The sequence below is a fragment of the Mobula hypostoma genome, chromosome 10 (genome assembly GCF_963921235.1).
Source record: "Mobula hypostoma chromosome 10, sMobHyp1.1, whole genome shotgun sequence".
Classification (NCBI taxonomy): Eukaryota; Metazoa; Chordata; class Chondrichthyes; order Myliobatiformes; family Myliobatidae; genus Mobula; species Mobula hypostoma.
Window position 1 is genome coordinate 54,527,345 of NC_086106.1, and position 11,390 is coordinate 54,538,734.

Below are 11,390 nucleotides of genomic sequence, written 5' to 3' on the forward strand. Positions count from 1 at the left end.
AATAAATGTTCTGCTGCCAAAGCCAACATTCTTAGAGTTGTTAGAAGTGGATCTGGTTTGTTTGAATTGAATGTAACTAGTGGTTTTCATTGATGCTTCAGCTGTTCATTGCAGTGTCCAGACACAAGGCAAAATACATCCTGGTAACTGTTGTGTATTTAAAATTTCAGTAATATTTGAGTAATATTGTAAATATATTGTTTGATTAAGTATTTTTGACATTTACATAATTCATACAAAAGTACATGAATTGCATATGTCATTATGCCACCACGTTATATTGCATGCCTCGTTTAAAATTATAACGAAAGTAAGCAAACACATCCTAAACTCTGACATCTTTCTTTCGATATGCTTCAGGTATTAGAGTTACAAAATATAACAGAGACAAACATCAGTCATCAGGCACATTTGTCAAGAGTCCAATGGAAAGGATATCACAGTCTTATCTGCAGGATAGGGGAGTCAAACCCTAGAGGGAATAGTGTAAAGGTGAGTGGGCAAAAATCTAAAGGAAATCTGAAGGGGAAGCTTTCCACAGAAATGCTTGTGTCCATATGGAACAAGCTACCAGGGGAAGTGTAGACGTGATTACAGGTTGCAACATTTCTAAGTATTTGGACAGGTACAAGGACAGGAAAGATTTAGAGGGATAGGGGCCAAACAGAGGAAAAAGAGATTAACCTAGGTTGGCACCTTTCTCATCACGGAAGTTTTGAGCTGAAGATGTGATTCTGTGCTAGATAACTCAATAACTCAACTGTCACGGTCCGGTCCATCGATCCGTATTCCAGATTTTCCGGTTTTCCCATTTTCCCTGGTCCTGTTGTGTGCCTTAACTGAAGCAGATGATTCTGATTTTGGGCTGGCTACATAAATAGCTCCTGGGTTCAGCTTCATTTGCTGAGGAAGTGTTGTTGCGTGGTGGCTGGTGTTTGTGGAAAGAGAGAGTCGAGTTGTGACTGGAAAATGGTGGAGAGAGAGAACATCAAGGAAAGAGTCAAGCTGTTGAAGGAAGTTTTTGGCAAAAGTGGAAGTGAACTAGAGATGGAGGTTGGCGGGAAAGAGGAACAGAATGGAAAAAGGAAGACAGGAAAGCAGAGCTATGGGATATCAAACTCTGAGGAGTCAGCTGATGATCAAAGCAGGACTGCAAAACAATGGAAAGAAGATGAGTTTAAAGCAATTATAAAACTAAGTGAACACGGGGCGTCATTTGGTGATTGGAACCCCATTCGTTTGATGAAGATGCTCAACAAAATTATAGGTGAGATTAAAGGAGCAAAGATTTTACGAAATGGATCGCTATTAGCGATTTGTTGTGATAGTGCTCAGCAAGGTATAGTGATAAGATTATGTGAAATAAACGGCAAAGAAGTACAATGCTCAATACCCAACAATAGAAAGTGGACTAGAGGAGTTATTTCGGGGATACCAACAAAAGTTACTATGGATGAGATTAAACAGAACATAAAAGGAGCAAAAATTATTGAGGCCAAATGTTTGAAATTTACAAGAAACAGGAAAAAGTGTGATAGTTTATCGGTAATGATTAACTTTGATGAAGAGAGATTGCTGAATAACATTTACTTAGGGTATATGTGTTATGTGGTTAGAATATATATATCTCTGCCTTTAAGATGCTATAAATGTCAGAAATTCGGGCACATTGCGGCGGTCTGCAGGGGAAAACAAAGATGTGGGAGATGTGCTGGAAAACATGAATATGGGAAATGTGAGGCTGGAGCTAGGCTGAAATGCTGCAATTGTGGCAAGGAACACAGCACAGCGTATCGAGGATGCATTTATAGCAAGAAGGCACCTGAGATACAATATGTAAAAGTAACTCAAGGAATCAGTTACGCAGAGGCAGTGAAAAAATTTGATGAGAAAAGGCTATCAAGCAAACAAATACAGGGAATAATAAACTGTTGAATTGTGAGAGCTGTAATATGAAAAATAAGGATACAGTATTAATGAGTAGAAAGGAGCTTGTGCTTTTTATGGTGGATGCAATTAATTGTTCAGCACAAACAAGCAAAAGAACTGAGAAAATTAAAATTATCGTCAAGTCTGCAGAAAAGTATCTTGGTATTAAAGGGATTAGGTGGGAAGAAGTCAAAGAAACGCTGAATGGAGGATCCAACAGTTCACAGGCAGGGGAGATGGAATCTTGATGGCAGTATATTTATCGTAAATGGTGAAGAATTTAAGAAATGTTTCAGAATTTAAGGAAAATCCTCAGATTTTATGGTTGAAGCCCAGGGTAAATGTGCAGAACTACAACAACAAATAGAAGTACCCGACAAGAACAACGGTGAGTTGGCAAGAGATTGGAAAATGGAGGAAATTATTACAAGGATACAAAAGGAAAAGCAATTTGTTGCAAAGTGAATTATCTACATTCAGATTATAAAATGAAAACATGGAAGCAAATGAAGAAGAACTCTGAGGTCTCAGTAAACAACTGCAGACTACGATCCAAGAAAAGGAAAACATGAAAAAGCAGATAGACTTGGAAAAACAGCGATTTTAAAAGTATAACGTGCAATAATTACTATTCTTTAACAAGACCATTTTAGTCTTACAATTGATGTAGATGAAATTAATGTAATTGAGGTAATGCAACTACGCAAAAACATGTGACATAATTAGGGAAGAATAGCAGTTTGCGGCATAATCTAATGAGCGCATTAAGCATTCATGAGGAATTGCAACGACAGAGTGATGCTAATAAAGATCTGCAGGCTGAACTAGATTGTATAAAGTAGGGAACTCCAGGACATATTTGGTTGGAACACCACAAGTCTAGCAGGTGGCGGTAATGCACTGAAAAACTGGTTACCAACTGCCATAAAACAAAAAATAATAATAAGAAGAAGCTTCATTTGCTGGACTGTTCCCTTCCCCTTCCTTCTGTAGCCTCACCTGTAGCCTTGCCTCGCCTGTAACCCTTGCCTGCACCACTGTCAAGTTCAACCACCAGAGCAAGATAAGGAACTGTCTATCGTTGTTTTGAACTGTCTCTGTGTCCACGCCTTCACCAGTTAGGCCCGGCCGTTTGCCGCCACCTAGTGTTGTGAACCGTCTCTATGTCCAAGCCTTTGCTAGGTAGGTCTGGCCATTTTCTACTACCTAGTGTTGGGAACTGTCTTGTGTTCAGCATTCTGTGTATGAGTCCTGGCCCTACGTTCTGTTCCCAAGGAGGGGTCCCGGCTCTGTGCTCCATGTCCCTGTGTTCCTATCTTTCCCTCGACCAAGGCTCTGCGTTCCTGTCTTTCCCTCGACTAAGTCAAGGCTTCTGGCTTTGTGTTCCAAGGTTCCTGTTTCCCTAGACCATGTCATGTCTTTGCCTAGTACTGGAGTCCGAGCTCGAGATAAGACCCAGGTTCTGGGTCCTTGTCCAGTCTCTGGCTCGGAGTCGGAACCTAAGCCTCGTCAAGTCCTCACCTCGAGGAACCCAAGCCTCGTCAAGTGCTCGCCTCGAGGAACCCAAGCCTCAAGTCCTCGCCTCGAGGAACCCAAGCCTCGTCATGTCCTCGCCTCGAGGAACCCAAGCCTCGTCAAGTCCTCGCCTCGAGGAACCCAAGCCTCGTCAAGTGCTCGCCTCGAGGAACCCAAGCCTCAAGTCCTCGCCTCGAGGAACCCAATCCTCGTCATGTCCTCACCTCGAGGAACCCAAGCTACGTCCAGTCGTGTAGCCATATCATGTCCTCGCCTAGATCCAGGGTCTGAGCCCAATTCAAGACCCAGGTTTCGGGTCCTTGTCCAGTCTCTAGCTTGGAGTCCTTGTCCAGGTTCCAAGTTCCTAGTTCCTTGTCCAGATCCTGCTTTACTAGTCAAGTCCTAGCCCGGGTCTGAGTTCTTGTCCTAGCTCTTGGTCTACATCCAAACCCGTCCCTAACTCTAGTCCAGTTCCTAGTACTCCAGTGTCTGTGTCTGGCATTTGGGTCCGCTCCCAGCGCCCCCCACTATGACATTGACATGTATAACCAGTTGGAAGAGCGTGGCTTTGGAACTGATACCACACATTTTAATTCCACGTCCCATTCCCATTCTGATATGTCCATCCACGGCCTCCTCTACTGTAAAGATGAAGCCACACTCAGGTTGGAGGAACAACACCTTATATTCCATCTGGGTAGCCTCCAACCTGATGGCATGAACATTGACTTCTCAAACTTCCGCTAATGCCCCACATCTCCCTCGTACCCCATCCGTTATTTATTTATTTATATGCACACATTCTTTTTCTCTCATTTTTCTCCCTCTGTCCCCCTCACTATACCCCTTGCCAATCCTCTGGGCTTTTTCTCCCCTCCCCTTTTCTTTCTTCCTAGGCCTCCTGTCCCATGATCCTCTCATATCTCTTTTGCCAATCAACTGCCCAGCTCTTGGCTCCATCCCACCCCCTCCTGTCTTTTCTTATCACTTCGGATCTCCCCCTCTCGTCCCACTTTCAAATCTCTTACTAGCTCTTCTTTCAGTTAGTCCTGACGAAGGGTCTCGGCCCGAAACGTCGACTGTACCTCTTCCTAGAGATGCTGCCTGGCCTGCTGCATTCACCAGCAACTTTTATGTATGTTGAGTGAGTGCAAAATGTTACATTTTCTGCCTATGGGGCTGGGCTAACTTGAAAACACACTTATTGTTTTGAGAGCCTTAATGAATCAGTTGTCCTGTATCATTACAATTGGGGATTTTTAATTCTATTTCCTTGAAGGTTGAGGTGCTCTGGATTCCTCCTACATCGGAAAGATGTGCAGTTCCTTGTGTTAGTTATCTATTGCAAATTGCCCTAGTGTGTAGGAGTGTGGTAGAGTCTGAGTGTGGGTGCGGGGAGGGTGTTGATGGGAATATGAAGAGAACAAAATGAAATTTATGTGGGATTAGTGCCAATGGGAGTGTATGTTCAGCACTGAAGTGATGGGCTGAATGGCTGATTTCTGTGTTTTGTGACTATAACTTATCCATGCCCAGCTAGGTGCCTATATAGTGCTATCTTCCTGTATTTGGCCCAAATGCCTCTAAACCTTTCCTGTTCACGTAGCTGCCAAAATGTCCTTTCAATTGTAATTGTATCTGTCTCTGCCACATCCTCTGGCTCATTCCAAATATCCAGAGCAATGTGAAAAGCTATGTGAAAACCTTTCCTCTTCAATCCATTTTAAATATTCTCATCCTGAACTTATGCCCTCCAGTAACTTTACACCAAAACAATGTCTTAGAAATCCATGAGCATGAAACTGGCATTGTGAGTGAGCAAATTTATAACTGGTTAGTCTTGCAAATATAACTTAATGAGTGGTTCATTCATTCAATATTTGCCATGCTGTATGATGTGGGTGGTCATGGTCTTTCGGTGACCATCATTGTTCTTGGCAATTTTTTCTGCAGAAGTTGTTCATCATTGCCTTCTTCTGGGCAGTGTCTTTACAAGATGTGTGATCCCAGCTATTGTCAATACTCTTCAGAGACTGTCTGCCTGAAGTCAGTGGTCACCCAACCAGAAGTTTTCATATGCACCAGCTGCTCCTATGGCTTCACATGACCTTGATCAGGGTGGGGTTGGGATGCTAAGCAGGTACTACACCTTGACCAATGGTGACCTATAGACTAGCAGAATGAAGGTGTGCCTTACACCACCTTTGGTAGAGCCGTATCTCCACCCCATCACCGAATAATGTGCAGTATGCATTTCACTATGACTTCCACTGCTCTGTGTTGTGTTTGCAAGTTTTCCTTGTGACACTGTGGGTTTTCCTGGAGTTGCTGGTCTCCCCTCACATCCAGACATGTTACTGAATTTTTCCCTAATTTCAGGAATATTGATGGACAAGGGTTAGAGAAGGTGATAGCAGTGGGGAGCAAGCTGTTATGGAACTTGAGATGTGGGTCTTCAGGCTCCTTCCTGATGGCAGCATCAAGAAGAGTACATGGCCCAATGGATAAAGCAAAGGAGAGGGCACACAAGGAAGCAAAAATTAATGGGAAGACAGAGGCTTGGGAAGTTTTTAAAACATTACAAAAGGAAACTAGGAAGGTCATTAAGAGGGAAAAGATTAACTATGAAAGGAAGCTAGCAAATAATATCAATGAGGATACGAAAAGCTTTTTCAAGTATATAAAGAGTAAAAGACAGGTGAGAGTAGACATCGGACCGATAGAAAATGATGCTGGAGAAATTGTAATGGGAGATAAGGAGATGGCAGAGGAACTGAATGAGTATTTTGCATCAGTCTTCACTGAGGAAGACATCAGCAGTACACCAGACACTCAAGGGTGGCAGGGAAGAGCAGTGTGCACAGTCACAATTATGACAGAGGAAGTACTCAGGAAGCTGAATAGTCTAAAGGTAGATAAATCACCCGGACCAGATGGAATGCACCTGCGTGTTCTGAAGGAAATAGCTATGGAGATTGTGGAGGCATTAGCGATGATCTTTCAATAGTCAACAGATTCGGGCATGGTTCCGGAGGACTGGAAGATTGCAAATGTCACTCCGCTATTTAAGAAGGGGGCAAGGAAGCAAAAAGAAAATTATAGAACTGTTAGCTTGACATCGGTGGTTGGGCAGTTGTTGGAGTCGATTGTCAAGGATGAGGTTACAGAGTACCTGGAGGCATATGACAAGATAGGCAGAACTCAGCATGAATTCCTTAAAGGAAAATCCTGCCTGACAAACCTATTACAATTTTTTGAAGAAATTACCAGACAAGGGAGATGCAGTGGATGTTGTATGTTTGGATTTTCAGAAGGCCTTTGACAAGGTGCCACACATGAGGCTACTTAACAAGGTAAGAGCCCATGGAATTACGGGAAAGTTACATACGTGGATAGAGCATTGGCTGATTGGCAGGAAACAGAGAGTGGGAATAAAGGGATCCTATTCTGGTTGGCTGCAGGTTACCAGTGGTGTTCCGCAGGGATCAGTGTTGGGGCCGCTTCTTTTTACATTGTACATCAACAATTTGGATGATGGAATAGCTGGCTTTGTGGCTAAGTTTGCTGATGATACGAAGGTAGGTGGAGGGGCCGGTAGTGCTGAGGAAACGGAGAGTCTGCAGAGGGACTTGGATAGATTGGAAGAATGGGCAAAGAAGTGGCAAATGAAGTACAATGTTGGAAAGTGTATGGTTATGCACTTTGGCAGAAGTAATAAACGGGCAGAATATTATTTAAATGGGGAAAGAATTCAACGTTCTGAGATGCAACGGGACTTGGGAGTCCTCGTACAGGATACCCTTAAGGTTAACTTACAGGTTGAGTTGGTAGTGAAGAAGGTGAATGCAATGTTGACATTCATTTCTAGAGGAATAGAGTATAGGAGCAGAGATGTGAGGTTGAGGATGTATAAGGCGCTGGTGAGACCTCACTTGGAGTACTGTGGGCAGTTTTTGTTTCCTTATTTAAGGAAGGATGTGCTGACATTGGAGAGGGTACGGAGAAGATTCACTAGAATGATTCTGGGAATGAGGAATATTTGTCCACTCTTGGACTGTATTCCTTGGAGTTTAGAAGAATGAGGGGAGACCTCATAGAAATATTTCGAATGTTGAAAGGCATGGACAGAGTGAATGTGGCAAAGTTGTTTCCCATGATGGAGGAGTCTAGTACGAGAGGGCATGACTTAAGAATTGAAGGGCGCCCATTCAGAACAGAAATGCGAAGAAATTTTTTTAGTCAGAGGGTGGTGAATCTATGGAATTTGTTGCCACAGGCAGCAGTGGAGGCCAAGTCATTGGGTGTATTTAAGGCAGAGATTGATAGGTATCTGAGTTGCTATCAAAGGTTATGCTGAGAAGGCAGGGGAGTGGGACTAAATGGGAGATTGAATCAGCTCATGGTAAAATGGCGGAGCAGACTCGATGGGCCGAATGGCCAACTTCTGCTCCTTTGCCTTATGGTCTCATGGTCTTATGGATGGATGTCCCTGATGTGAATGTCACCTTGTTGAGATATTACTTCTTGTAGATGCCCTTGATTGTCGATCAAGCTGTATGCATGACAGGACTGGGTGACAAAAGTGCTCTCTGTAGCATCTTGCATTCTTGTACCTTGGAGTTTCTATACAAGGCTATGATACAGCCAGGTAGAATACTTTCTACTGTACAAATGTCAACGTTTGTTAGTCTTTGATGACATGGTGAATCTCCTTCAATAAGATTGTGGCCTGCATTCTTCAGTATTGCCTCTATGTTCTGGGGCATGGATAGATCCAAGATATTGGCAATCAGAAACTTGAAACTGTTCAATCTTTCCACCACATTCTCAATGAAGACTAGTCTGTGTTCATCTGTCTTTGCCTCCTTAATGTCAATTTACATTGTGAATGGATTGAAAATCATTGGCTTGTCTAAACTCTGAGGTAGGCTGAGTCTCAAGTCCTGTAGCAAAGGTCATCGGATGTCCCCTTTCCATTGCCTACATTTCTTTAGACTGTCCACAGTGATCCCCCTGTTATGATAAATGGTAGTCACAATCATGGCCTTAAATTCCTCTGTATGTTATGCTGTAAATGGGATTGTGTACATGATGCTGGCTTTGTCCAGGGCATTTCTATAGCTGGTAATGAGGGGATTTATTGGTGTGCAAATTGATTCTGTGGCTACTGAGGGACTAAGTCTGAGTTCATCCTGGAAGGCAGGACGATCAGAGACAGGCTGTCTGTCAGTCAGTCTGACAGTCTGTAGTCTGTAACTCTTTCTCATTTACAGGAAAGTAAACAAATGCAATAGAAATTATGAAACACTATGTATAAACAAAGCCCAATGTGCAAAGAAGAAAAAATAAAAGTTAAAACTGAGAACACGAGTTGTAAAGAGTCTTTGATATTGAGCCTGTAGGTCATGAATCAGTTCAGAATTGTGGTGAGTGAAGTTATTCACACCAGTTCAGGAGCCTGATCGGTGTAGAGTAATTACTATCCCTGTACCTAGTGGTGTGGGACCTAAGCATTCTGTGTCACCTGCCTGATGGTAGTAGTGAGAGGAGTGCGTGGCCTCAATGGGATGGGATTTGATGTTGGATGTTGCATTCTGTGGCAGAGCTCCTTGTAAATGTGGTCACTTGCTGGGAGGCCTTTGCCTGTGATGGACTGGGCTGTATCCAACACTTTCTGTAGACTTTTCCATTGCTCAGCATTGGTGTTTCTATAGCTGGCGGCGATCAAAGATTATTTAATGTAATTCCCAGTACACAAGTGTAAAGGAGAACTCAGTAATTGTTACTTCAGATCCAATGCAGAATTAAAACCATGATAAGATAGAGAACACAATAATATTATAAAAACATAATAAATATAAATATAATAGATAATTTATATAGCTATGTTAATTATATGACCATAAAATGATGCTAGTCACAGGAGCACTTAAGGTTACTGACAGGAACTAATAAACTACTGGTGGTTAGGAGTGTGGAGGAGTGAGATAGTGGATGGAGATGTTGATCAGCCTTACTGCTTCGGCAAACTAACTGTTTTTATTTCTGATGGTCCTTGTATCCTATTCCGTGATGGGATTGGGACAAACAATCCACAAGTTGGGTGGGTGGGATCCTTCATGTTGTTACTGGCCCTTTCCTGGCACCTTTCTGTATCTACTCAATGTCCTTGTTGGCAGGTAAGCTGGTGCTGGTGATGTGCTGTGCAGTTTAGACTGCCTGTTAGAGAGCCTTTCTGTCTGCCACAGCGCAGTTTCCATACCCTGCAGTGATGCAGCTTGTTCCGATGTTCTCTAGTCCACACCTGTAGAACGACTGGACTATGGATGTGGATAGTCCAGCTCTCTTCAGCCTCTTTAGAGAGCAGAGGGGTTGGTGAACTTTCTTGATCGTGCAAGATATGTTCTGGGACCATGAAAAGTTGTGTGAAATGTACACTCGTAAAAGTCCAAAACTGCTTGCAGTTTCCACTGATGTAAAAAGGGGTATGACTGGTGTGGGTCCTCCTGAAATCAATAATCATCTCCTTTAGCTTGGTGACTTTGAGGAAAAGGTTAGTAACCTGGTATTAATCCTCAAGCTCTTCCGTCTCCTCTCTGTAGGCCATCATGTTGTAGCTGGTGCTGAACCACCCCTCCGCCACTGTCCTGTCATCAGTGAACTTGACAATGATGTTACTCAGGCGTTTGGCCATGCAGTCACGTGTGAGCAGAGTGTGAAACAATGAGCTCAACTCACAGCACTGGGGAGGACCCCATTTTGAGGATGATGGAATGAACGTGCAGTTGTGCATCCTGACTATCTGAGGTTCACTGGTTAGGAAGTAGAATACCCAGTTGCACTGTGCTGTATTTAGACAGAGGAGCAGGAGTAGAAGATTGTTCACCAAGGTCTGTGGAACAACAGTGTTGCATACTGAACTGAAATCCAGAAACTGCATTCTGACATAAGTGTTTAGCTTGCTTGGTGTATGGGGGCCAGGTGCATGGCGGATGCCCTGACAACTGTTCTAGAGAGCGTCTGGAGAGGTTCTTTCAGTAAGCATGTTGATGACTGTCTGGTGTGGCAGGAATGGAGTTTCTGATTGCCAGCTGCTCAAAGCACTTCATGATGATTTGTGTCAGTACCTCTGGGCAGTAGTTGTTTAGTTGTGAAGATGCGGAGGCCGTTGATACAGGGATGATGCTGACCGATTCAAAACACGTGGGGACTGTAACCTGGATGAGAGATGCATTGAAGATATCCCGGAAGATATCAGTGAGCTGATGTGCACATTCCCTGAGAACGCGATCTGGGATATTGTCCAGCCCGGCCGTCTTACTGAGGTTAACTCTGCAGAGCCTTTCTCACGTCATAGTTACTGCTCACAAGGGAACGGGGTAGATTTTGCGGCAGGTGTTGTGTTGCATGATTCAAGGCAAGCATTAAAGTTGTTTAGAGTGTCAGAGAGGGAGGGATGACTTGTACAGAGGTAGAGCCGAAAAGGTTTTTCCTTGCGTAATTCCCTTGCTGTCCAGCCACGTAAACGGGGATCGTTATTGAACAGGTGTTCTTGATCTTTTATGAGGCGAGACGGTCTTGGCCTTCTTGATGCCTAAGTTGTGGTTTCTCTTGGCTACTCTGGGAGCCGTTCTGTCACTAGAATTGAAGGCAGCATCCGGGATTTTTAATAGGAAGCGCTCCTCACCGCTCAGCCAGGGCTTTTGGTTGAACAGTGATATGACCGTTCTTGAATCACCAAAGTTCTCTACACTCTTATTGATGTAGCCGGTGATAGATGAGGCATATTCCTCGAGGTCTGTGTCTTCTCAGTTTCTGACGCTTCTTTGAACGTCTGTCAGTTCATCTGTTCAAAACAGTCCAGAAGCATAGAAATGGCCTCATTAGCCCACAGTGATGGTACTCTTGACTAGTTCCTCCATTCTCAGCAGTGGTCGGAATGCTGA